The sequence below is a fragment of the Vulpes lagopus genome, chromosome 5 (genome assembly GCF_018345385.1).
Source record: "Vulpes lagopus strain Blue_001 chromosome 5, ASM1834538v1, whole genome shotgun sequence".
In the NCBI taxonomy this organism is placed as follows: domain Eukaryota; kingdom Metazoa; phylum Chordata; class Mammalia; order Carnivora; family Canidae; genus Vulpes; species Vulpes lagopus.
In genome coordinates, this window is record NC_054828.1 from 95,467,563 (window position 1) to 95,491,442 (window position 23,880).

The following is a 23,880-nucleotide window of genomic DNA, read 5'->3' on the forward strand; positions in this document are numbered from 1 at the left end:
ATCCAAGGGAGTGGTGAGCTATAATTCCATGAGGGTGATTACAGTTTCTATGATGCCTAACTGGTCAGACTAATTATAATTTCTGTTCAAAGACCAGTCTGACAAAAGGATTTTTTAAATTATTCATTGGTTTCCATAATCTGTTTTTCTAACAGCTAGGTTATTACCTGAATTCTTGATTTTTGATTTTCAGATTCTGTATATTTGTGGGATGACTTAAATTCTTATCATTTGATATTGTGGCAAGAGCATCGGAACCATCATTAGTGGGCCTGGTCCAGTATGGCCTAGTATCTACTAGCTGTTGTTAGAAAGTCACAAGATCTATGTAAATCTCATCTTTATCATCTGCAAAATGGAATGGTATATTTACCCTGTGAAACAGTTGTAAGGATTAAATGAAGCAGTGAATTTATTTATTTATTTATTTTTAAAAAAAGATTTTATTTACTTATTCATGTGAGACACAGGCAGAGGGAGAAGCAGGCTCCGTGCGGGGAGCCCATCGTGGGACTCTATCCCAGGTCTCCAGGATCAGGCCCTGGGCTGAAGGCAGCGCTAAACCACTGAGCCACCCAGGCTGCCCAAAGCAGTGAATTTAAAAGGGCTTTGAAGCAGACATATGGCTTTATGTACGTTTATATGTATGTATTTTGCATTTATTCCTTTATTCAAGCAGTATTTATGAGCAAGTCACTGAGCTACTGAGAAATGGATGAAGTCAAGTAGGACCTTGTTGCCAGGTTATTTGAAGTCTAGTAGGGGAAACTTTCCAAAATCACATATTTAAAAAAAAAAAATAAAGAAAAATGTAGGCCTCTTGTAGACCCAATAGCACAAATACAAGAAAAATACAGATATGAGTTCTGTAAAGCAATATAATGTGCAGACTCTATGTAAAAGGTACAAATGAAAATATAGGAAAAAAAAATAGAAGTAAGTTCCTGCCTTTAAGGGTTTCAGTTCAATATATTTCATCATTTGTTTTCTTTTCTTTTTTAATTTTTATTTATTTATGATAGTCACAGAGAGAGAGCGAGAGAGGCAGAGACACAGGCAGAGGGAGAAGCAGGCTCCATGCACCGGGAGCCCAACGTGGGATTCGATCCCGGGTCTCCAGGATCGCGCCCTGGGCCAAAGGCAGGCGCTAAACCGCTGCGCCACCCAGGGATCCCTCATTTGTTTTCTTTTAAAACTTTCATTTGTCTTTATTGAAATTCAATTTGCCAGCATATAGTAAAACACCCAGTGCTAATCCAATCAAGTGCCCTCCTCAGTACCCAGTTACCCCAAACTTTCATTTATTTTTTAAAATTTTGTGTCTGGGTATAGTTGACACACAATGTTACATTAGTTTCAGGTAGGCAACATAGTAATCAGCTTCTTTATATGCTATGCTCACCACAAGTGTAGCTACCATCTGTTACCATATAACACTATACTATCATTGACTATATTCCCTATGTTGTGCCTTTTATTATTGTGACTTCATTCCATAACTGGAAGCCTGCTTGTATTTAATTTGAAATGAATTAATTTTAGAGAAAAGAAAATCAAAGTCTTTGGCTGAGCTGGGTGACATGTGGTTATTTTATTTAGGATCCAAAGAGTTCTCTCTTTTTATTTTTTTCTCTTTTCATTTTATTTTTATCAAAGTATTACCTATATACACAGTTTAAAAAGTCAAATAACAACAACAAAAAAGTCAAATAACACTTCAAGGTGTGTGTACCAGGGTGACTCAGTCAATTAAGCATCTGCCTTCAGCTCAGGTCATGATCCCAGGGTCCTGGGATTGAGCTCTGTATCTAGCTCCCTGCTCCAGCAGGGAGAGAACCAGCAGGGAGTCTGGTTCTCTCTCTCCATCTGCTTCTCCCTCAGCTCATACTCTCTCTTAAATAAATAAATAAAAATTTTAAAACAAAGCAAAACAAAACCAAAAGAACACTTCAAGGCTTTATGCAAATCGGAACAATTTTGAGAGTGAAAGGGACAATGGCAATAAAATTATACCAGACTAACAAGGATAAGATGGGACCATCCCAACAAACTCTGTTTATGAAAAACAGATCCCCTGATTCCCCCTACCCACTTTGACAAAACTACCACTTCTCAAAGAAAACTACCTTCAATTCTTTGAAGCATTTTTCTCATGTTGTCTTTGTATTTCCAAATTAGAATTTTCTATTGCATTTCTTGATCTTTTCATTTTTTTTACATTATCTATTGATTTCTTACTACAGAAAATGAAGAATGATTTCTTTTATACCCTCTACTCACACACCATTTCCCTCCCTCATTTCCAAAGTGATTATATTCTCTATTTATTTTTACATTAATGTAACCACATAATCTTGTTGATGGCTGAATCACATCATTTGTATTTCCTTTTTTTATGCACTCATTCATTTTCCTGGAGTTAATAATTAACTCAGATTTTGGTTAGTTCTGTCTTCAATAGGCCTGTCCATTTATTCATCCTCAAATTCTTTCTCTGAACTATAAAACTACTCAAATGGTTAATGTATCAATTCCATATTTTACTGGAAATGAATTCTCTGTCCATCCTCTCCCAAGCTAGAAGGAAGCTAGGCTCCTTTCCAGACCACAATGAGCTTCATCCCAGGACTTCCCTATCACAACTCTTCTGTGTTGGATTCTGTTTTCTTGATTCCATGGTTGCATGTTTGTTCTTTCACTTCCTTCTTGTTTGCATGGAACACATCTCATCCTGCAGTGACTTATTTAAAAAGTGGACATTGAGATAAACTTCAGAGACCTTACACATCTGAAATTCCTTTATTCTCAAACTTTTGTTTTTCCAACTTTAGAGAAGTCTTGCAAGAATATTACCAAAACCTCCTTTATGCCATTCACCAATTAATGTTTTCACCATGTTAGCTTTACATATCTTTTCTCTATTTTGTATATGCATTTTTTTTCTTGAGCCATTTAAGAGTTAGTTGCAGTTACCCACCCACCCCCCTTTTAACCCTTCATGTTTAAATGATAGTTTGGCTAAGTATAGAATTCTAAATTGGAAACCCCTTCCCCTAAGAATTTTGAAAGCATTGATCCATTACCTTTTGGCTTCTGTTGTGACTTGTTTTTTCACTCTGTAAGCTCTCAACTCTTCTTTTCATCTGTGGTATTCTGAACTTTTATGATAATGTGCCTGAGTGCAAGTCTCCTTTCCTTCATTGTGTTGAGTGTCCAGTGGGGCCCTTTTAACACGGCAACTTGTGACCTTCAGCTCTGGGAGATTCTCTGATAATTTCCTTTGTCCACTCACTTTTCTGGACCTCTTGTTCATGAGATGTTGAAACTCTTACATTGATCCTATAATTTTATTCTCTTCTTTCTCCAGTTTTCCTCTTTTTGCCTTTTGTTCTAGGAGTTTTTTTCAACTTCATTTTTCATCCCTTTTGCTGAATTGTTAATTTTGTCTATCCTATTTTTAATTTTTTTTTAATTTTTTATTTTTATTTATGATAGTCACAGAGAGAGAGAGAGAGGCAGAGACACAGGTGGAGGGAGAATCAGGCTCCATGCACCGGGAGCCTGATGTGGGATTCGATCCCGGGTCTCCAGGATCGCGCCCTGGGCCAAAGGCAGGTGCCAAACCGCTGCGCCACCCAGGGATCCCCTATTTTTAATTTTCAAAAGCTCTTTCATGTCACAGGGATGTGCCTTTTCTGTAACATTCTATTCTTTTTGTTTTACGCATGCAATACATTCTCATCTCTCTCTGAAGATGTTAATTGATAGCAATTTTCCCCATAAGTTTTCTTTTGCTCTTTGCATTGCCTCTTAGATCTGGGTTCATTTTCAATTTATTTATTTTGGACTTAGTCTTTCACGTAAAAGGCTGTCTTTAATTACTTAGTAAACCCTGGCTCTCTCCTTGTTCATAGGTTCATAAATGTAAGGTACTGAAAAGTTCTCTGAGAGTAAGTGGGGCTCACTGAAAGGTACATGGTCAAGACACAGCCATTTCACTAGGAGGATCTATACATTTTTCTCCTTGGCTGTTTGCTTTCTTCAGAGAGGAATCCTGCCTGGAAAGTTCAAGCACAGTTATCAGCATCCTGGGACCGAGTCAGAGAAGGAGGATGGGAATATCAAATCTCAGCCATTAGGATTCCTCATCTCTGTCACATAACCACAATAGGAATTTCTAAGCCCAGAACCAATCTGTTCATTTCAGAGAAATGAACTTCCCATCTTCCTCTGGGGTCAGAGAGGGGCAAGTGCCTGGCTGTACAGGGTAAAACTGTATCTCATGAAACTTTTTGCAAATCCTCCAGCCATCTCAGGCTTCCAGAGTCTCATGCTTCCAATTTCTGAAACTTTTCTGGATTCTGTGGCACCAACTGTTTAGTGTAGTAGAGGTCGTGACATAGGTCCCCTAAACCATGGCCTCTGACTAGCAGTCTAGGCAGAGAACAGTGTTTAGCCTGTCTTGCAATTAGGTTTGGTGAGCGACTGAATTGAGACCAGTGGAAGGCAAGTGGTGATGCATACCTCTTTCAACCCTGGCCCTTATAAACAGCCTCTAGCCCTCTTGATTAGGTAGCCAGGGAGAGGTGATCCAGAGAATAGCCCTGAGACCTTTGCACCATCATAGGTTCTGGAGACCCTTGGATTTGCTCTTATCTTCAGTTTCTATTTTTTGTCTATACATCTCTAAATCCAAGACACTGATCAGTTCCACTGAGCCAGAGGAGCAAGAGTGTGACCTGCAAGGACCTTAGTATGGTAGATAGGGAGCAAAGGAAAGGGGATACCAACATTTACCACTTTGCTTTCTGGTGAGGACAAGGAGAGTGGCCTAGGAAAAGCCACATTTTCTTTGCTTTGATCTCTAACCACATTATAGAGAACATATTTTGGTAAAGAAAATAAAGGGGAGGGGAATGGTTAGCAATAGTTAAAAAAATAAAGGCTAGAAATCTAAGTCCCATGTGGTTAGGTTAGGTGTTTATCATTCTATGTCTGACTGATACACCCTGCTAAACACAGATTCGAGGCAGGTAAGGGAGCCATTTTAAGTCTGTTTCCAGCATTTAAATATATTTGGTATTTCCTATTTCAGCACATAAATTTTAATTTCATTCATAAATAATAATAAAATGATGATATAAGTAGCTCTTGACTTAGATCAGCTCATCCTTGAGCTATGTCTTCTAGGAGCTCTTTGGTCTGTTATGAGATGATGCCAAGCAGTACATACATACCACCCCTGAAGCTACTGAACCCTGACCTTCCCCCTCTGTACCCATAGCAAACAATTCTCAAACAGCCAAACAAAGATAACTGAAATGATCTATTTCTTTATTACCAGACCAATTGATTCACATCTGAAAGCTTACTATTGGACAGTGTACAATTTTTTTTAAAGATTTTATTTATTTATTTATTCATAAGAGACACAGAGAGAGAGGCAGAGAGATAGGCAGAGGGAGAAGCAGGCTCCATGCAGGGAGCTCAATGTGGGACTCTATCCCAGGACCCTGGGATCACTACCTAAGCCAAAGGCAGCCGCTCAACCACTGAGCCACCCAGGCATCGCTGGACAGTGTACAATTATATACTTTTTAGCTGATTTGAATATGGTATTTATGTTCATTAAAAGAGAATAGTGAAGATTAAGGCCTTAGGCATGTAGCTACTACATTGTTTCCATGACAAAAGCAGAGTTTCCCAAGTGCCTTCTAGAGGAATGTCCCCTGCTGTGATTGTGAGAACTGTAAGGCCAGCCCTTTCTGTGTGGAGATGACCTTATTGTCCATCACCACAGTATTGGTATCAAGTTGTGTTTTCCAGTGCATTAAGGCCTTTATTTGGTGGAATAAAAGATGTCCCGAAGCAATATTCAGAGACCTAGTTTCCATGAGCTGGAATCTTCAAAAAGAGGGACCTCTTGTCACCAGAGAGCTACCTGCAGGAAATGGCTTTCAATAAAGCTGAAATGAACGCACCCTGGAGGAGCGCAGCTTTGTACACTGCCATCCACGTGATAAACAGCCCTTCTCTGCTGGAGGGCCAGCCAGCTAGCCAGAGTCACCAGTGCTCTCATCTTCCAACCCAGGAACAGCAAGCAGTACGACTCTGTGTATACACACTCGGAAGACAAAGGTAAATAAGGGTGGAGTAAGCAAATAGAACGTCACCTTTTCTCCTGGACTAAATTGCTCCTCCTCTGATCACCCGAAGCTGCAATGACACATGGCACAGCAGGGACGGCTACATAATTTTCCCGGCCCGGTACAAAATGAAAATGTGTGCCCCTTGTTCAAAATGCAAGAAAAAAAAAGTGCTGTTAAAAGGTATTATAGTGGGGCACCAGTACTATAGTGGATGGCCCAGTGAGTTAAGCATCTGGTTCATGATTTGAGCTCAGGTCATGATCTCAGCATCATGGGATCAAGTCCCCCTTCTGGCTCTATGCTTAGCAAAGAGTCTGCTTGAGGATCCTCTCTCCCTCTCCCTTTGCCCCTCATCCCCCCCACCGCCACAATGGGGAAGTGGCGGCTCTCTCTCTCACAGAAGGTTTTTTTTTTTTTCAAAAAAGTATTATACAAAGTTTTTCCTTTCTTTTCTTGATCTGTCATGGTGTTTTTAATTTGCCATTTAATGTAACTCTCCCTTGATCAGGGGATACTCGCAGGATAGGTGCAGGTCCTCACAGGCACTCCCTCCCTCCAGCCACAGACTCTGAGGCAGACAGTGGGCCCGGAAAAGATTGCAGCTCAGTGCCAGGACTTGCTCGGTACCTGGACTGGAAGTGGGCAAGAGGCCTGTACCCTGCGAGTTGCCCTCCAAACAGTTGTGGTGCTACAGCGTTGGGTAAAGATGCTGCCAAGCCTTGCCGCAAAGCACCCCAAGTGAACATGCCCAACCTCAACCCTCCCTGGGCCTAAGCCCAATGACCCACTGGGTGCAGAGGGCCACAGTAGAACATGGACACTCCTTATACCCCCTTCCACACTGTGGAAACAGCTTGGTTGCCATCCCTTCACAGAGGGAATAGGTGACCTGGAAAGGGGGTTGAGGAGAGGGAGAGGGTGGGCAGGGCCCCAGGCATCAGGTGAAGAAAGCAGACTGTCAAGGAGATGGGGAGCTGACTGCCAGGAGGTGGGGAGCTGACAGCAGGCAGACTGCGTGTGAGCTGAAGGCTCCAAGGTCTTGGCACATGCTCTGATGTTCATCAGATTTCACTTGCAAAACACAAATTCAAAGGAAAAATTACTTAGAATTGAAAGACGACAACTGGAGGGCATTATACTCCAAGTGTTCAGAGTCCTTCTGCACCTGGGGTACTATGCAACTGCTCTGTTCACATACCCATGAAGCCAATTGTGTGGGACAGACTTAACTGAACTCAGTGAAGGTCCAGAAAATTCTACATTTTTTTTTTATCACATTTGTGGCATTTCTCATAGGCTGTCTGTACATAGTTTTATTTCTGTACATAAACTGCTTCCCTTCCTGGATGCCATCTGCAAGGCTTAGTTTACCAGCTCTTTTCTGGCACGTTACAGCCCCTCTCTAAGACTTATCTGTTAAATAGATATAATAACAGTAGTCTCATAACATTGTTGTGAATAGTTAGTGAAGCCAAGCTTATAAGGCACTAAGCCCAGTGACTGTCACATGTTTTATACAAATGGACATATACACACATGTTTACTCACATACACTGATACCCATAAATCTTTGCTGTAACAGTATCAGAGTACCTAAAAGGTGTTTAATAAGTCTATATACATATATATATTTTTTTTTGGATAAAAGAACACAGTATAACATGTTCTTAAATGTCAGTCTGGCTAATGGATGCTTTTGGTGAAATGCAAAGTAAATATAACTTTCTTATTAGCAACACACTCTAACTGGCTGAGCTAACTGGCAGCCTGACTAACTTTATTATTTAAAAGAGAAACCAGAAAGCATTTTTCAAAAATTCAAACCGGTTACAGTAGAATACTTTAGAAAGTAAGCTAAATTGAATAAAGGACATGGAAAAAATGAAGAAAGTTCTGAAAATTTTGATAAGTACAATTTCAGAATGAAAATTGGGCTTGTATGAAAAGATGAAAGAAATTGGAATTAGTTAGCATAGAGAAGAGAAGGGTGAGAGAGAGCTTTGAATAAAGCAATATTGTTTTCAATTAAAAGTGCTTATTTTGTTACTAAAGTGGTATGTGGTTATTATACAAAACTTAGGAGATGTGTATTAGGGAAAAGAAGAAAACTGAAAATATGCGCAATCCCATTACTCTCACACAATGAACAAGTTTGTACTAATTGATTATCCTACTGTGAATATAGGTTGGATAGCCTAGATAATACTGGACATTTTCATTTTAAAATTATTTTCCAATTTTACACCTGAAGTGGCATCTAATTTCTATTTTGGCTTAATTACTTCTTTTGAGTAAGCAATTACTTCTTTATCTCTTATGCTTATTGTTCATATACATATTTTTTATTTTGTGAATTACCTGTACCCTTAGACCATTTTTAATTGGGATGTTTATCTTTTAAAAAACTAGAAATATTTAAAGGTACATATAAAAAGTACAGAAGATAATACAGCAGACACAGCATTTCAATGTGTTTTTGAGAAAGAAGGCCTGCTAAGTTGAAGTAGGGGTTGTATTAACACAATCTGCCATGTTGTTGAAAAATAAGTAAAATGTTTGGTTTTTTTGCATACTGATGTACAAGAGTTTTTAGTATGTTAAGAATGTTAACCTTTTTTTCTATGCCATAGAACAGTTTTTAGTACATTAAGGATGTTAATCTTTTTCTATGCCATAGAGCTTTTTAGTATGTCTGACCAGTTTATCAAAGTGACTGATAAGAACAGAACAAAATGAAATTAGTTTCAATTAAAAAAAAATTGGGGGAGGCACCTGGGTGGCTCAGTGGTTAAACGTCTGCCTTTGGCTCAGGTAGTGATCCTGGGATTCTGGGATTGAGTGCTGCGTCAGGCTCCCTGTGAGGAGCCTGCTTCTCCCCCTGCCTATGTCTCTGCCTCCTTCTCTGTGCCCCTTATGAATAAATAAATAAAATCTTTAAAAAAAATTTTTTTAGTTGACATGAGAAACAAGTTCTTAACTATGAAGAGAATAATATATGCAAGAAAAGGAATTTGTCATTATGGAATCTCTGAGGCTCCATCTCTCTTCTAGGATTTACATTACACTTAATCTGCTAGGAAACAGAAGCTAGACCAAATGATTGTTCATGTTTTCTCCTAGTTCTATTTATTTGCTTAGATTCTAAGAAACTAATTTCAGAATTAGTAGTAAAAGGTCTGGGTTACTTGGCCAATTTGATTTAAATTGTGTTCCGCACCATTATAAACAAACCAGCTGAAACTTTGCAAGACTTTTGTGTAAGGACTCCTAAGTTTACTATTGTTTGGTGTTTCTGCAAATGAATGTGAATTCTATTATGTAGCAACTGGGACAAGTGTTCTATTTATAAAAAACCAGTGCTCACTTAGGGAGCACATATACTATTTATGAAAAAACAAAACAAAAAACAACCATCATGCTTACTGCTGAGTATGGTAGTCATTAGGAATATACACAAATAGTCAACTCTTTCTTTCCAGACATGTGGTAAGAATACACTTTCTTGGCCTTAGGAATGGACATATGACTTTCACTGGCTAGTGAAACATGGCAGGAAGTGACATTTTCCTTTCTGGACCAAGTTTTTTTGTTTTTGTTTTTGTTTTTTTTTTAAGATTTTATTTATTTATTTGAGAGAGAGAAAAAGGGAGAGAGCATGACCCGGGGGAGAGGCAGATGGAGAGGGAGAGTTAGACTCCCCACTGAGCAGGAGCACGATGTGGGGCTCGATCCCAGGATCCTGGGATCATGAGCTGAACCAAAGGCAGACAGTTGATTGACTGACTGAACCACTCAGGTGCCCCTCTGGGCCCAAGTTAAAAAAAAAAAAAAAAGGTTTTATATATAGCTTATTATATGTTAGGTATACTCAAAAAGGTATAATTTTATACACAGATAAAGTTTATTCATATACATTTTTAATAAAGTTTATAGAGTTTATAATAAACTACATGTTTAAAATGCATAATTTTTATACATTTATACACCTATAAAATCATCACTACAATCATAAGTGAAGATATCTATCATTTCCTAAAGTTCTTGCTTATACGTTGTCCCCTATCTCCCACCTCTTTGTCCCCTATCTCCTTGGCTGGCTTCTCTCACTCTGCATGATGATTTTAAGATTCATGTATGTTGTTATATGTAGCAATAGTTCGTTCTTTTTTATTTTTGAGTAGTATTCCATTTTATGGATATGTCATCGTTTGTTTACCTATTCGCCTACTGATAAGTAGATGAGCTGTTTCAAGAGTTTGGTTATTACAAATAAACCTTCTGTAAACATTTGTGTGTGAGTCTTTGGCCATAAATTTATTTTTTCTCTTGAGTAAATACCTATGAATGGATTGGGCAGATTATACGGTCATTGTATGTTCAACTTCTTAAGAAACTGCCAAATTGTCTTCCAGACTGGGTATAACATTGACATTGTTACCAGACGTTCACAAGAGGTCAGCTCCTCCACATTCTCAAACTTGGTATGGTAAGCTTTTTGAATTTTAGCCATTGTAATAGCTATGTATTATTATCTCATTATGGTTTTTTATTATTAAATTCATTTTTTAAAATATTTATTTATTTATTCATGAGAGACATAGAGAGGCAGAGACATAGGCAGAGGGAAAAGCAGACTCCTTGAGGGGAGCCTGATGTGGAACTCAATCCGGGGACTCTGGGATCACGCCCTGAGTCAAAGGCAGATACTCAACCACTGAACCACCCAGGCGTCCCATGTTCTTTTTTTATTTTTTTATTTTGTATTATGGTTTTGAATTGCATTTCCCTAATGACTAATGACAATGAACATCTTTTTCTTATGTTTATTTGCTGTCTATATATCTTAAATTGTCTGCACAACTGTTTCACTCAGGTTTTTTTAATTGGTTTGCTTATCTTACTGTTGAGTTTTGAGAATATATATTCTGGAAACAAATCTTTTGTCAGATGTAGATTTTCCCCCAGTATATGTCTTGTCAATATTAGTATAAGAGTGTCTTTTAAACAGTAGAAGTTATTAATTTAACCAAATCCAATAAATCACTTTGTTTTTTCATGAATTATGCTTTTGATGTTATGTCTAAGAAATCCTTACCTAACCCAAGATCACAAAGATTTGCTCATATTTTCTTTCACAAGTTTCACAGGTTTATATTTTTACATTTCAGTCTATGACCCATTTTGAGTTAAATTTTGCATATGGTGTGAGATACGGATCTAAGTTCCTACTCTGCATATGTATATATACTTGTTCCTGCACAATTTGTTCACCATTGCATTATCATTGCACCTTTGTCAAAATCAGTTGTTCAGGTATATGTTTAGGTTTATTTCTGGACTTTCTATTTTGTTCCATTGATTTATTTTTCTAAATTTATGTTAATACTGCACTGCTTTTATTATAACTTTATAATAATTCTTTTAAAAATATTTATTTATTTATTTGAGAGAGACAGTGTGTGGGGGAGCACCGGGTAGAAGGGAGGAGGGAGAGAGAGAGAGAAGCAGACTCCCTGCTAAGCACAGAGCCCAACGTGGGGCCTCAATCCTGTGACCATGAGATCATGACCTGAGCTGAAACCAGGAGTTGGATACTTAACTGACTGAGCCACACAGGTGCCCCCATATTAACTCTTGAAATCAGGTACTGTTATACCTCCAAATTTGTTTGTCTTTTTCAGAGTGGTTTGGCTATTCTAGATACTTTGCATTTCTGTAAGAATTTTAGAATCAGCTGGTCAACTGCAAAAAAATCCAGCTGGGAGTTTGATTGGCATGGTATTAAACTTATAAATTCATTTGAAGATAGTTGACATCTTTATGATAGTCAGTTTTTTGATCCATGAACGAGTTATACCCTTCCCTTTATTTAGATTTTCTTTCTTTCTTTCAGACATATTTTGTAGTTTTAGTGTGCAAGTCTTTCACCTCTTTGTCAAGTTTATCTCTGAGTAGATTGTATTTTTATGTTATTATAAACGTTTCTGAATATTTGTTGCCAGCAGAGAAATGGAATTGATTTTTGTATTGATCTTGTAACCTACAACCTTACTGATCCATTATTAGTTATTTTTTAAAAGATTTTTATTTATTCATTTGACAGAGAGGGAGAGAACACAAGCAAGGGGAGCAGCAGGCAGAGGGAGAGGGAGAAGCAGCCTTCCCACTGAGCAGGGAGCCTGATGCAGGGCTCAAGCCCAGGATCTGGGATCATCATCTGAGAGGAAGGTAGATGCTTAACCAACTGAGCCACCCAAGTGCCGCTCAGCTACTAGTTCTAATAGCTTTTAAAAAAATTCCATCATATTTTCTACATAAATGATCATGTCACCTACAAACAAAAATGGTTTGAATTCTTCCTTTTCAATCTGAATGCTTTTTATTTCTTTTTCTTTCCTGATTGCACTGGCTAGAACCAGTAGTACAGTGTAGAATTAAAGCAATAATAGCAGACGTTCTTTCTGGTTCCTGATCTTATGGGGGCGAGTATTTAGGTTTTAAACATCAAGTATGATGGTAGCTGTAGATTTCTTTAGATGACCTTTATGAAGTTGAAGAAATTCCCTTTTAATTTTAAATTACTGAGAGTATTTATCAGGAACGAATGTTAAATTTTGTTAAGTACTTTTGGACATTTATTTAGATAAGTACATGATTTTTATTTTTAATTTGTATGCTGAAGTATATTGATTGATCTTCAAATGTTAAACCAAACTTTCATTCCAGAGATAAATTTCATCTAGTCAACCTGATATTTTTATCCCTTTAATATAGTTTTAAAAACATATATAAAAAAAAATAAAAATAAAAATAAAAACATATATAGTGTTGAATTCAATTTGCTATACATTTTATATGGAATTTTTGCTCATGAGGGATTTTGGCTTATAGTGTTCTTTTCTTGTAATATCTTTGTCTTGTTTCATTTTTAAAGGTACTACCTTATCTTGGCCTCCTAGGTTGAGTTGGGAATTATTCTCTTCTCTTTGTTATTTTTGGAAGAGTTCGTGTAGAATCAGCATTATTTCTTCCTTAAATGTTTGATAGAATTTACTCATGAAGTCATCTCAGCCTAGAATTTCTTTGGAGAAAGTTTTGAATTATCCCATTTTCCTAAATAGATATAAGGAATATAGATACAGGCATTTATCTCTTTTTGAGTGAGCTTTGATAATTTTTGTAATTCAAGTAAACTGTTTATTTTATCCAAGTTGTCAAATTTATTGGCATAAAGTTGCTTATAATAATCCTTATTGTCCTTACATATAGAATCTGAAGTGATGTCACCTATCTGCTCTTTTATTTGTCACGTGTGTATTCTTTCTTTTTTTCTCTTATACGTCTCATAGTGTTTTATTTTTATTGACTTTCTCAAAGAAGCAGCTTTTGGTTCTATTGATTTCTCTATTGTTTCCTACTTAATGATTTATATTTTGATATTTATTATTTTCTTTTTTGTGCTTACTTTTGGTTTAATTTGCTGTGTGTGCATGTGTGTGCGTATCTTAAGGTTATTGATTTTAAACCTTTCTTCTATTCTAATACAAGTGTTTGATACTATAAATTTCCCCCTCAAAACTATCTCAGTAGCATCCTATAAATTCTCACTTGCTATGTTTTTATTTTTATCAGTTCAAAATATGTTTTAATTACTCCTTTAATTCTTTCTTTCACCTATGTGTTATTTAGAAGTGTGCTATTTAGTTTCCAAATATTTGGAGGTCTCTCTAATAAAAATTTGTTATTGATATCTAATAATTAACAATAATTATAATAATTAATAACTCCATTATGATCAAAGAACATACTGTGTAGGACTTGTGAATTGTAATAGGAAAATTATAGCTTAATATAACCAAAGAGAAATTCTTATTTCTTGGGAAGCCCTCTCAGCCAACTAAAGGTGCTATAATCATTTAGTTCTCAGTTTAATTCAAGTTGACAAATGTTTGTTGAATAGTGATTATATATGTTAAAGCTCTGGGTAGTGCACAGGCTACAGAAATGAAAGAAAGCAGAGCACTTGATCTCAAGGAACTTACAATTTAGACATGAACTACTGATAGTAGGAAAAACATGGTAAAATCCCAATGTGGATTAAACAAACAACAGAAAGGATTCAAAGAAGAAAAGAACCAGGAAAGGCTTCACACAGAAGGTGGCACTTTAGAAGGATCTTGACAAAAAGTGTTTAAGTTTGACATGTGGAGATGGTAGAGACAGACCTTTAGGCAAAGGAAATGGCATAAGCTCAAGACGGGAAAACATAGTGCATGCTCAAAAAACTTCACTTTGACTGGAGGTTAGGGGGGATGGTAGGAGATTAGGCTGGAAGAATAGCTTGAGAATGTTTTATTAGGATCCTGAAGTCCTTAGACTTAGTTGAATAGGTATTTAGGTACCACTGAGATTTTAAAATTTATTTATTTATAGCAGAAGAGACTCTTTCCTTCACCCAGTAGGTGAAGGGAGACAGGAGACAATAATGAAGGGTATAGGGAAGGAAGTAGAATACTCTACTGGAAACCATGTAGTAGTCCATAAGCAGTTGAAGTGGAAGACACCATAGAAACCTGAGCTTACTTAGAAGCCTCCTGTGTATTCAAAGGATCAAATAGGGGAACAGCTTAACCATGAAGGATGTGTAGGGGAAAAGTCATTTGTCAGGATAAAAGTACCCATGCTACCATGCTACTTGCTGTCCAACCTCCCACCCCAGGTAGCTTTGCATGTGCAGGTAGGTATCTAATCCTCTCCCTGGAGACTTTGGGTCCTGCAGCAGATTTGTGTGAGTCTTGCTGATCTTACTGCTCTGACAACTCAAAACACAATGCCTTGCAGGGACTACAAGATGTAGTACACTTGTACTGCATTATAAGATGAATAGAGATCATTGCTCACCCCCTCACTTATCCCCCACCACCACCTTCAGTCTCCCCAGTAACAGCAAGAGTGAAACAAGAATGCCATGTTCCTGGCAAGGACTCTCGGAGGGCTCTGTGTTCATATCCCAGCTCTGCTATGTTCTACCACATACTAGTGGTTGGACCTTGAGCAGGATACTTATTGCATATTTCAAAAGCTCTCAGCCTCACTTCTTATTTTGGCTATTGATGAGGTGACCAGTTCTATACGAGCCTAGACGGTGTATTCTGACAGTGTCTAAGCCACATACCTCTTGATTTTAGTCTCAGGGCTTTTCTGACATGCCTTGTGGTAATTCCACAAGACTGCTCTCATCCCTCGCTCATATGCAGCTTGGAAATATGGCACTTAATGTACTATGCAGCATACTATGACCGATGGAGTGTGGGCTGGGAGTAACTGATGGATGATTTGTCTTCTGTCTTCCTTGCATGGAAAATTCTCAGAAGATCTCATGGGACCAAGCAACTGGTCTTCTGCCATGCTGGTCATCTTGGTACACAAACTTGTGTTGGTTTCCTTTTCTTCTCATTTCACTCCCTTTGTCCCTCACTCTTGTCCTCAGAATTCCATTTTCATAATCAAACTACTCACACAGAGGCTTTTGCCTTGGGCTTTGCTTTTGGTGAAACATAGATTATTTAATCTCTCTGTGTCTCCACTCATCATCTGTGAAATAAGGAATATGTATATACATTTCACAAGGTTTGTATGATTGTAAAGTAATAACACATGGAAAGCATGCAGGAGGCTGCCTGGTACACAGCAAATGATTTCAAGCTATTTTTGTTGTTGAATAAAAGGGAGCCCTCAATGTATATGGAGGGCTTGTCCCTAGCTCTGAGAAGAATTTAATCACAATATAGAACATTGTTCTTTCTCAATCCTTACTTTCTTCCTCAATCTTTTAGCTTGGAGGCTTATATGTTCTAAACTATTCTGCTGGGAACAAACAAAAGAGATAAGAATCTAGGGTTGAATGTGTCTGCTCCATACTATGCCTACTCTTTGTTTAGCTGTCACTAGTGTTCAGCACTGTCTTGAGCTAGATGGCCAAAGGCTACCCCCAGAGACCTCCCCAGATGTGCATAAAATTCTGAATATCTGAATCAACATTGAATTTCATTATTTTTCAGATAGGTTCCACACCCAGTGTGGAGCCTAATGCAGTGGTCAAACACACAACCTGGTGATCAAGACCTGAGCTGAGATCAAGTGTCCAATGCTCAATGGACTGAACCACCAAATGTCCCTGAATCAGCGTTGGCCTATAATTCTCCTTCACAGGCCACATCAAATAAACATCCAGTTCCACGAACTTTTTTTGGAAATGTCACCCATACTTGATCTCCTCTTTACAGTCACCTTTACTCTCTCACATCTTAGCAATTCTTCAAACTATTTCTTTGGAATATCTTCCTCTGTTCTACATTTGTCCAGTTGAGAACCATTCTTAAATTTTCAGCTCTTTTCCTCTCTGTGAAGTTATTTTAGGTCATCATCTTGCTGCTTCTTCTGCACTAGAATCCCAGTTAATGGTATCACCCACTAGGAGACAGCTTCTCCTGAAGTTGCTCCCCGGCCTAAATTTTTCTTCCTCTACTGAGACTAGCTCAAGCCCAGGGTCATTCAAGCCACAAGCAGATGCTTCAACTCATGCTGACAATCCCCTTTTCTCAACACCCAACCTAGGCAAAATCCATGCCTCTGAAATACTTACATATCCTTGAACATTTAGTTATACAGTTGTGTATATATGGGATGCTCCTTGTCTCAACTTGCTCTTTGGGGAGAGTTTCAAGTCAATGGGAGGGAGGAGGAGCCCAGGGAGAGGCCAGTGGTTTGCCTGAATTGAGGAGATGGAGCTCAGAGTTCATGAACATCAAAGGGGCTAGAGTTTGCAGGACAGAGTATCAGAGAGGAGAAAGTTTCAGAGACTACTCTGAACATTTTCAGAATAATCCCCTTGATTATTGACCAGCACATGTGTGTTAGGGAAGTACCCAAAGTTATGTAAAGAACACTCTCATAAAGATTACTGGTAACATTGACTGGCATTCACATAGGCTGAGAACACTGCTTCTTTCCACCAGCCAGACTAAAAAGTTTCATGATTTACAGAGTATTGAGTAGCATAAAAAGAAGGATGATACCTCAATAAGAAAATACTTAACTCCAAACTAAGCAGGATCTGGTCCCACCTGACAAATCATGAAAGTAAGACCCCCAAATATTAAATTGTTTCAAATAATGTAACTGCATCCCAGAACAAAGCTTATGAATATTTGTAGTGATAAAAAATATTTGCCTGAGAAAGGAGTTGAGGAGGGGAAGTATAAGCAGAACACAGACGACTTTTAGGGCAGTGAAAATACTCTGTATAATATTATGATGATGGTTATGTGAACAAAGATTAGTAAATGTGAAGACCTAGCATTAGAAACTATTCAAATTAAATACAAAGAGAAAAGTTGAATTTAAAAAAGAAAAAGGAGGGTCCCAGGGAAGATGGCAGAGTAGGAGGACCCTACACCCACTTCACCCCATGGATATAACTGGATAACACCCACATCAGTGTAAATAACCTCCCAAAGACTCAAAGACTGACAGATAGACTCTCCACAGCTAAATATAGAGAAAAGCTCATATTGATGAGGGTAGGAAGGCGTGGAGACATAGTTGGAAAGATGAGGGGGAAGAAATAGACACTCCAGGTACCCTGAACATGGGGAAGATGGATCCCATAACATTTTGCTTTGAAAACCAGAAGGGCCAAAATTTTAAGTTCTTACTATTAGCAGGGACTAACTCCTGGAATTTTACAAATCAGCACAGTGGGCTCTGAGAGAGCTGGAGGGTAATAGGAAACTGAGTCCCCACCCTTAAAGAGATAGCACAACAAACAGCCCTGGAGAGATACAGCATCGAAACATCAATATAAAAAACTCCTAGGATAATGGGAGGGAGAGGTGTGCTGGAGGAGCAGGGATTGTTGGGAGACCTCTTGCAGAACAAAGAAGCTGGGGTGCCATTTCCCTCTCTTGACACCCAGCCTGGACAAGTAGACACTTGTAAGGACAAGCTCAAACAGCACTCTCTACCTAACTGCTAATACTGTTTGCTCTGCCCATGCACGTCTGTGGATCTGCCACCTCCAATCCGGTGGTCTTGACAGGAGTTTTGGGAGGGCCAGCATTGACCTCACTGGCATTCGTGGTCATGCCCACCATGTTCTCCTTTGGGCCTGCCCTCTCTATATGGACTGAGCCCATCCAAAGTGATGCCACAAGCCCCAGTGAGGCCAGCACCACTCCAAAGTGACTTCTAGTCCAGGAAGGGGGAAAGATAACCACATGCACCAGTACAACTGAAGTCCCAGCAGTGAGCTGGGGTCAGACATCTGGTCTGACTGCAGGCCCTGCTCATCCATGAAAGCTTATCAAGGCAAAGTGCCTTGCAGTTTGATGCTACTGCATCTCTGGCAAATATTTATCTGACTCAACTCAAATATAAGGCAGCCCCAGACTGGCCCACTAACAACAAAGGGACCAAACCCTGCCCACAACAGGCAAAGAGAACCATTGCCGATGATTGTGTTGAAGGTGAAAGCCACAACTGTAGGGTGCACACAACACACATAGGAGACACGCTTGAAGCACCAAGTTCTGGTGAACAGGGCACACTGCACTTCTTAAATCCACTACTTTCAAGAGCAGAAGATGTAGCTGACTTTCTTAACACATAGAAACAGACACAGGGAGTTAGACCAATTAAGGAGACAGTGGAATATGACCCAAATGAAAGAATAGGAAAAAATCACAACAAGAAACCTAAACAAAATGAATATAAATAATATAACTGATAGAAAATTTAAAGTAAATGTCATAAAGATACTCATGGGACTTGAGAAAATGGAGGGCCTCAGTGAGATCCTGATAGAAAAAAAGAGATAGAACACATAAGAAAAAAACAGCCAGAGATAAAGAACTCAATAAATGAAATAAAAAATACACTAGATGGAACAAATAGTAGACTAGGGGAAGCAGGAAAATGGATAAACAACCTGAAGGATCAAGTAATGGAAAGCAATCAAGCTGAATAGGAGAGAGAGAAAATAATAATAAAGAATAAAAAGATGCTTAGGGAACTCAATGACACTAAAGAGCATAATAACATTTGCATTATAGGGATCCCAGAAGGAGAAAAGGGAGAAAGGAGGCAGGAAACATATTTGAAGAAATAATAGCTGAAAACTTCCCAAGTCTAGGGAAGAAAATAGAATCTAGATCCAAGAGGCACAGACAGCCTCTAGAAAAATCAACCCAAGGAAGTCCATGTCAAGACAAATAGTAATTAAAACAGCAAAAAATAGTGATAAGGAGAGAATTATAAAAAGTAAGAAAAAGGAAAACAGTTACATACAAGAGAAATCCCATAAGGATAGGGTGGAAAGGAAAGACCATAGTAGGGGTAAGAAATGTAGGAAGCACAAAAGCAGTATAAAAATAAGTATATCTATACAAAATCACTCAAGAGATTCACAAAATAAAAGGATGTAAAGAATTATATCATATACCTAAAACATGTGGGGGATCCTGGGTGGCTCAGCGGTTTGGCGCCTGCCTTTGGCCCAGGGCGCGATCCTGGAGTCCCAGGATCGAGTCCCGTGTTGGGCTCCTGGGATGGAGCCTGTTTCTCCCTCCTCCTGTGTCTCTGCCTCTCTCTCTCTCTCTCTCATGAATAAATAAATAAATCTTTAAAAAAAAAAGTGTATGTGGAGGGGAAGTAAAGAATGAAGTCAACTCAATAGAGACTACTACATGCAGAAGATGTTATATACAAAGTCAATGGTAACCACAAATAAAAAAAAAACAGTAATAGATGTGCAAAAAATTAAGAGAAAGGAGTCCAAGTATATTACTAAAGAAAGCCAGCAAACTGAGATAAGACAGCAAGAGAAGAAACAAACAGGAAAACTAGAAAAAAAAATCCACAAAACAATCAACAAAATGGCAATAAGTACATACCTATCAATAATTATTTGGAATGTAAATGGTCTATACTCTCCAAACAAAAGACATGGAGGGACAGAATAGATAAAAAAGTAAGACCCACCTCTATGCTGCCTAGAAGAGACTCATTTCAGGCCTACAGGCACATGCAGATTGAAAGTGAATAGATGAAAGAGCATTAATCATACAAATGGACATGAAGAGTATCAGATACTTGCATCAGATAAATACTTGTATAAATACTTATATCAGATAAAATAAACTTTAAAACAAAATCTGTAAGAAGAGACAAGGAAGAACACTATATAATCATAAAGGAAAATTCCAACAGAAAATACAACAATTGTAAATATTTATGCATCCAACATGTGAGCACCAAAATACATAAAGCAGCTAATAACAAATGTAAAAGAACTAATTGATAGTAATACAATAATAGTAGGGGACTTTAACAGCTCACTTGTATCAATAGATAGATAATCCAAACAGAAAATAAACAAGGAAACAGTGGTTTGGAATGACACACAGAATCAGATGCCTTCTATCCTAAAACAACAGAATACACATTATTTTCAAGTGCACATGGAACATTCTCCAGAGTACATCACATATTAGGCCACAAAACAAGTCTCAATAAATTAAAAAAGATTGAAAACCTCACAGCTAACCTCACACTCAATGGGGAAAAAATTAGAGCTTTCTCCCTAAGGTCAGGAACAAGACAAGGATGTCCATTTCCACCAGACAAGGATGTCCATTTCCACCACTCTTATTCAACATAATACTGGAAGTCTTAGCCACAAGCAATCAGACAATAAAAAGAAATAAAAGGTACCCAGATTGGTAAGGAAGGAGTAAAACTTTCACTCTTTTCAGATGACATGATACTACATAGAGAAAACTCTAAAGACTCCACCAAAAAACTGCTAGAACTGATAAATGAATTCAGCAAGGTTGAAAGATACAGTCAACATACAGAAATCTGTTGCATTTCCACATGCTAATAATGAAGTAGCAGAAAGAGAAGTTAAGGAAACTATCCCCTTTCCAGTTGCACCAAAAATAATAAAATGCCTAGGGACATATTTAACCAAGGAGATGAAAGACCTGTACTCTGAGAACTATAAAACATTTATGAAAGAAATTGAAGACAATGCAAACAAATGGAAAGATATTTCCAAAGATTACCCAAAGAAATCTACAAATTTAATACAATTCCTATGAAAATACCAATAGCATTTTTTCATAGAACTAGAACAAATAATACTAAAATTTGTATGGAATTACGAAAGACCTGAATAGCCAAAGAAGTACTGAACAAAACAAAACAAAACAAAACAAAACAAAAAAAAACGAAACTGGAGTTATAAAAATCCCAGAAACCCGAAACCATAAAAATCCTAGAAGAGAGGATCTAGGATGTCTCTTTCTCTGACATTGACCATAACAACATTTTTCTAGATATATTTTGAGTCAAGGGAAAGAAAAGCAAAAAACTACTGGGATTACATCAAAATAAAGGGCTTCTGCACAGCAAAGGAAATAGTTAACAAAACTAAATGACAGCCTATGGAGTGGGAGATGATATTTATAAATGACATATCTGATGAAGGGTTAGTATCTAAAATACATAAAATGCAAAAAAGAAGAAAGAAAGAAAGAAAGAAAGAAAGAAAGAAAGAAAGAAAGAAAGAAATGCAACGCAACATAAAACAAGGGAAAAAAAGAAAAAAGAAAACCCAAACAGACCATAATTAAAAATGGGCAGAAGGGCAGCCCAGGTGGCTCAGGGTTTAGTGCCAACTTCAGCCCAGGGTGTGATCCTCGAGACCCGGGATCGAGTCCCACGTCGGGCTCCCTGCATGGAGCCTGCTTCTCCCTCTGTGAGGGAGCCTGTGTCTCTGTCTCTGTCTCTGTCTCTCTCTCTCTTTCTCTGTCTCTCATGAAAAAATAAATAAAATCTTAAAAAAAATAAATAAAAATGGGCAGAAGACGTAAACAGACATTTCTCCACAGAAGATATACAGATGGCCAACAGATACATGAAAAGATGCTCAATATGACTAATTGTTAAAGAAATGTGAATCAAAAGGTCAATGAAATAATACTTCACATCTTTTCAGAATGGCTAAAATAAAAAACACAAGAAACAAGTGTTGGCGAGGGTGTAGAGAAAAAAGAATCATGCACTGCTAGTAGTAATGCAAACTGATGCACACACTGTGGAAAATATTATAGAGGTTCCTCAAAAACTTAAAAACAAATATCACACGATCCAGACATTCCTCAAAAAAATTAAAAATAGAAATAATACATTATCCAGTATTTACCCTAAGAAAACAAAAACATTAATTCAAAAAGATATATACACCACTATGTTTATTGCAGCATTATTTACAATAGCCAACATACAGAAGGAGCCCAAGTGTCAGTCAATAGATGAGCAGATAAAGAAAATGTGATATATATAATATATACTATATTATATATAATGTGATATATATAATATATATATATTGTGATATGTGATATATATAATATATATATATAATTGTATATTATATATACATAGAATAGAATACCACTCAGCCACTAAAAAGAATGAAATTTTGTCATTCGCAATAGCATGGTTGGATTTAGAGGGTGTAATGCTAAGTGAAATAAGTCAAAGGAAGACAAATACCATATGATTTCCCTCACTTGGAATTTAAGAAAAAAAATAATGAAAAAAAGACAAAGATGAAAAAGCAGACTCTTAACTATAGAGAAGAAACTGATGGTTACCAGAGGAGATGTGGGTAGAGGATGGTGAAATAGATGAAGGAGATTAAGAATACACTTACCATGATAAGCACTAAGTAACATATAGAATTGTTGAATCATTACATTGTATACCTGAAACTAATATAACACTGTATGTTAAGTATACTGGAACTAAAATTTTAAAAAAAGAAAAGAAGGAAAGAGCATCAGTAAGCTGTGGGACAACTTCAAACTTAATGCATATGTCACTGGAGTCCTCAGATGAAGTGGAAGCTCAAAAGTATCTGAAGAAATAATAACCATTTTTAAAAAATTTGATGAAAATCATAAGCCCACAGACCCAAGATAGTCAATGGACCTCCAAAACAAGAAATATGAACAAAACTATACCAGAATACCATAATCAAATTGATCAAACACAGTGATAAAGAGAAAATCTGAAAAGCAGCCAGAGGGGAAAGCTATATCACAGGGGAAAATATATAAGGAAAATAGTATTTTACTTGTTAAAAATAACATGGGACAAGAACAGAAAAATACCTTTAAAGAACTGTAAAAACAGACACACAACAAATTGTCAGCTTAGTATTGTTTACCTAGTAAAAATATCTTTCAAAAATGAAGGCCATGGAGGCAGAAAGTAGCTTTGTGTAGTAGGGCCTGGGAGAAAGGAAGAATGGGGAATGACTACCATTGGGTATGGATGTGGGGGTGGTGGTGCTAAAATGTTCTGGAGTTAGATAGTGGTAATAATTTTGTGAATTTTGTCAACATATGACTTTGTGAATATACTAAAAGCCACTGAATTTTATGCCATAGTGAATTTTATGGTATGTGAATTGTTATCTCAATTTTTTTAAACTAAAAAAGGGAAAGAAAAGGGAAAAATCATAAAGTCTTTTTCAGACATATCAGATGAAAGAACTTAACATGAGCTAACCTACATTTTAAGAAATGTTATAGAGGAAGAGGAGCTAAAGTGTTGGAGTAGTAGAAGGACCCTAGGCTTGCCTCATGCCTCAAACACAGCT